General features: G+C 48.0%; 1 long non-coding RNA gene across 1 annotated transcript; it reads left to right on the forward strand.

Moving 5' to 3' along the window:
- The first annotated feature begins 1142 nt into the window (after positions 1-1142).
- Positions 1143-3813, forward strand: LOC138827767 (uncharacterized). The gene is made up of 4 exons (XR_011372180.1): positions 1143-1220; positions 3079-3347; positions 3463-3509; positions 3685-3813. It is a non-coding gene; the product is annotated as an uncharacterized lncRNA (long non-coding RNA).
- The last annotated feature ends 1225 nt before the right edge of the window (positions 3814-5038 follow it).

Below are 5038 nucleotides of genomic sequence, written 5' to 3' on the forward strand. Positions count from 1 at the left end.
GCAGCTTTATTAATTGTTTATATCGCAGCCTGTTAATTGGCAATAACCAGCATGCTGAAGTGTCTTTTAATCACTCCCTCTCAGAGCCTGAGGCTGTGAAGGATTGGTGGATTCCATAAAGTGTGAAGGAATTAGCCGCCCCTACCCCCTGTATTATCACAGTTAGATAAACTGCCAACACCTGTCCAGAAACATAGCTGGGGAGCTGGAGGGGAGGGACAGAGAAGGAGGGGCAGGGAGAGATTCACCTACCTCCTGGCCTTGTTGGAACTTCTGTGGTGAATGATAGGAGACAAGGCCTGGATACAATAGGCAGTGTATTCACACACAGGCATGGCACATGCCCACTCAGCATTTAGGAACACAGATCCTTAATCCTGTCTGTGCAGCCCTGGGCACATATGTTCACTCCTTAGCCATATTCTGAGCACTTACTATATGGCCTGTGACTGCCCAGAAGAGCCTGGCATCCCCTGGGGAGGCAGAATACAGAGGGCTTTCACACAGTAGTGTGACAGAAGTCTCTGCAGGGGCCTTGGCTGGCCAGAGGCTGGGGCTCTCCTTCTGGGATGTAGGGAGGGGAGGAAGGGCATTGTGTCTGCAGTGTGTCCTCACTCTCTGAAACTCCTGTCTGTCTTTAGATGAGTCCTGCCTCAGGATACTCTGATGTCCTCATCAATGGGGGCTTGAGAGAGATTTGCCAAGGAACAGGGTCTGGGGCTGAAATGCAGGGGCTGTGGCAAGAGGCTTTGGCCTCGGGGTAGGGGCCAAGTCCATATTCCTGTTCTGAAGAATTGGCCATGTCTCCCATAATCAGCATCCCACACCGAGTCTTTGCCATATCTGAGAGGGCTCTGCTGCTCCATCTCTCTGTTGCCAGCTCCTGGAGTTCCACTCACCTCATCTGCCTGCGTGCCAGCCCCACACAGAGCCAGCTGCTCCCTCTGTGTGTGGGCCACACCTGTCTCAGCCCCTCCCTCAGGTGAAAAGTTCCTTCAAGACACAATTCTTCACCTTTCCATTTGTACCCTGTTTGCCCTCTACCTATGGCATCCTGCCCCCCACCCCCAGCACCACGCCCAGAGCTTCTGGGTGGAGTTATATCTTGTTAGCTCCATGCCCCAGCCTGGCACAGAGTCATGCACAGAGGCTGTTTGCCAAGGCAGCGGAGCTCTCTAAGTCTTCATTGCAGGATCCCAAGGGAAGGACCGAGTGCACAGGCGAGGAGGAGTTGGGAAGCATCTATAGGAGATGGGGAGGTGGGGAAGTTTGGGGGGGATCCTCAGGTTTTGCCACTACCATATGCCCATCTCAGAAAAGCCCCAGTGCCTCAGTGTCCCCTGGGCTTTATTCTGAGCCCTGAGATGAGTAGGATTAGAACATGAATTCAAGAGGATTAGGTTTGACTGGGACAAATGATCAGTGAATTAAACAAGATAAAAGTGTATTTCTCAGCAGAGCACCTTCCTAGCAAGTACAAAGCCTGAGTTCAAGCCCCAGTACTACCAAAGGGAGCGGGGGTCTACATCTCTTTTTCTCTTGCAAAGTTCAGGGTAAAGCAGTCCAGGAATGCCACCGCAGCTCTCATCAACACAGTCCTCAGAGACCTGAACTCTTTCTCTGGTTTGGCCATGTATAGCTTCCATACCAGTGTTACCTTATGGTCCAAGATGGTTGCCAAAGACCCAGCCATTTCCTTCTTCCAACAGCAGACAAACAGCAAGGGGTGGCTGCCAACTGTCATTAAGTGAACTGCTTAGACCTTTCTATACGTATTCCATTGGCTGCCCTTAATGAGCACTTTTAATGTGTGTGTGTGTGTGTGTGTGTGTGTGTGTGTGTGTGAGAGAGAGAGAGAGAGAAAGAGAGAGAGAGAGAGAGAGAGAGAGAGAGAGAGAGAGAGAGAGAGAGAGAGAGAGAGAGAGAGAGAGAGAGAGAGAGAGTAAGAGAGAGAGTTGTCTGAGCTGGTGAGGTCTGCTGGCCATTCTCCCTTTTTCTCACAAGTCCAGCCTCATGGAATCTAATGGAGGAGGAGGAAGCCTGGTCCCTCATGACATCAGCGGGACTATATGAGGGGGCAAATGTGAGGGCCTGAAGGACCCCATGGGGCAGCACCCATCTTCGGGGTGGGGGGCAGGGCACACAGGGTGGGGGGACACTTGGTTACCAGCAGAGTTACCGGAAGGGAAGCTCAGTGAGGCCTGGAATGCACATCCTTTCCCCTCTTAGTGACTTCCATCCATTTTCGAAAACCCTGCCCCTAAATGAAAAGCCAGTAAATGAAGAAATATTTTCATTAATTTTAATGAAAAAATTACTCAGTGTTCTTTCCGGGGCCGAGAAAACTAATTTCTCACAGATAGAAAAACACAGCAACTGAACAAGGAAAACGAGTTCCTGTAAGTAATAAGTAATAAGCAGCAAGCTGAAATTAAGCACTGGGGTGGTAACTAAAATGTAATATGAGGAAGGTTTGTTTCTCTGCAGAGGAGGGTCGCGCCCACCCTCAGGCAAGGAGGGGGTGTCTCTGAGGAATGCCCCCCCCACATTGAGGGAGGGCCTCTGGAGATCACAGAAATGTAATATTGAAAAGCAGAATTATTATAGCACGGAAAGAATATCTACAGGCAAAAGGAAGGCTGAGGAGTACCACTTGCAAACAGATAAAGAGGTTATGAGGCCACAGCCGGAGGAATCCACTAGCCGCTGTCCCAGCCGTCTGCTGCTCCTGAGCCCTCCACTGTGTCTGTATCTGTGCCTGGCAGACTACAGGCAGCAGTCCTGCGGGATGCAGGGTTCCTCTCACAGAACAAAGTGGCCCAGGAACTTCCCAGCAACCTTTCTGATCCATCCTTTCCCCCTCCCTTCCTTCCCAGTGGTCAAGCCCACGCTGGGACCCAAGCCTCTCCCCATAGTCTCTGACTTTCTCCCCATTTTCTTTTACCAGCCTTTCCTTACCCTATGTTTGCCCAGAGGACTCAAACCAACACACATCTCAAATGGAAGGAGAGGGTCACGGATGTATGTTACATTATTCTTCATACCCCATGTACATCAACTTTTTTTTTTTTTTTTTAGTAATAAAGACAAGATGCATTATTCTTTCTCATTATGGCATCCTCTGGCGAAGGAGAAAGGAGACTTCAGGCTAATGTGGATTGATAGATCTATTCAGCCCTCCCGTCTTGATCTGTTTGACTTCATTCTTCTAATTATGCTGAGACCTTTTTGGTCCCCTTTTGCCAATTAGTGTGGATCATCATTTGGCCAGGTTTGCATAGAGACTTCTGCAAAATGTCAGAATTTGTGCCAACCACCCAGTGAACACTATGAATGAAAAATTTCTGGTGAGTACAACCATGTGGATGAACAGGGCCAAGGCCACGCCCAGCTCCTGCCCACCACAATCAATTCTATTCCCCCACATACTCCTCCTTCCTTACCAGTATCCATTATTCCTAGATGGAATTCTCTTCACCTCAGTTCTGCATTTTATCATCTGGATCACAGTGAGTCTAGATCCTGAATACTCTGGAAGAATATTCTGGATGAAACTGTAATAGATGAGTCATGAAGGAACTCAACAGTAGTACTGGGAGGTGTGGCAAGGGTGGGGGCTAGGGGGCATCCCATTACATCCCAAGGATATATTAATATTTCCTGGTTATTTCCTCTATTCTACAGAAGGACCTGGTGAGACTGTGAATCCAACTAACACTGTAATTCAGTGACTTCAAAATCAATCGCTAAGTTCAGTCTTCAGCAATTTCATCTCCATGGCTATATGCAATAAAAGACTCTTTGGCATGGTCATGTAATGGCCTTGAATTTTATTCTGTACCTCGAGGTGAACATTTTGATTTGAGCCTGTCATTTCCTTGCTTTAAATTATCCAGTGTTAGGAACAACCAATGGTCCCAGCATTCCTCATCCATTATAAATTGGATGAGGAAATCCATGTCAGCTGCTAGCTGTTCATTGTGGGCTGGCACCTGATCCCAGGTGACTAAATGGTATAACATGATTAGCCACTCACTGCTGTGCATCATTGGCAACCACTTCCTTACCCGGGAATATAAAGCCATGTCCCAGATTTCTGTCTCAAGAAATCATGAAAATCAATTCCATGAAGGGCCTGTATCCCTAAGGGTTTTGTGTAAATCCCACTCTTGGTACTTAATTTCTGAGTCAGAAGTATTTGGTTGCAAGCACCAAAAATTTGGTTCTGAAAAAGTTAAATGGGAACAGGGGATTTATTGATGAGCTAGTGAAGCAGGTCACAGTATGGAAGGAAAAGCTGGACTATGGATCTCAGTGGACAGGAACCAGGGCTGCTCTCCGATGGCACAGGCAATCTCTCCTTGCCTGACACCATGATAAATGACAGTCACAGGAGTGACAAGCAACACAGGGCCAGGGAGGTTGTGGATAACACCTTCCTTCCTTCCTTCCTTCCTTCCTTCCTTCCTTCCTTCCTTCCTTCCTTCCTTCCTTCCTTCCTTCCTTCCTTCCTTCCTTCCTTCCTTCCTTCCTTCCTTCCTTCCTTCCTTCCTTCCTTCCTTCCTTCCTTCCTTCCTTCCTTCCTTCCTTCCTTCCTTCCTTCCTTCCTTCCTTCCTTCCTTCCTTCCTTCCTTCCTTCCTTCCTTCCCTTTCCTGGCAGATGCTGTACCACTTGAATCATGCCTCCTCAGTCTCCCTTTTGCTTCAGTTAATTTTTTTTGGATGTGGTTTTATGGTCTTTATTTCTTCTCCAAATAGTGTTTCACTAATGTTTTGCCTGGCCTCAAACTGTCATCCTCCTACTCTCTAACTCTCCAACTCTCAGATAGCTGGAATACAGATATGCTCCAGCAACCTTTCAATGGTGACCCCTTTCCATTCTGGCCTTCTTCCTGGAGGATTCTCACCTCCTGCATACATTGGCATGATGTGCCCACCATGGAAGGTTCCATGGTTTTCTAAGCCTGAGATCATGCCCTCCTTGTCTCACATACTGTGGTTATTTCATCTCTCTCTCTAGTTGTATTGAGGGCTCAGT

Source organism: Dipodomys merriami, unplaced genomic scaffold (genome assembly GCF_024711535.1).
Source record: "Dipodomys merriami isolate MVZ:Mamm:240054 unplaced genomic scaffold, mDipMer1.0.p SCAF_16, whole genome shotgun sequence".
In the NCBI taxonomy this organism is placed as follows: domain Eukaryota; kingdom Metazoa; phylum Chordata; class Mammalia; order Rodentia; family Heteromyidae; genus Dipodomys; species Dipodomys merriami.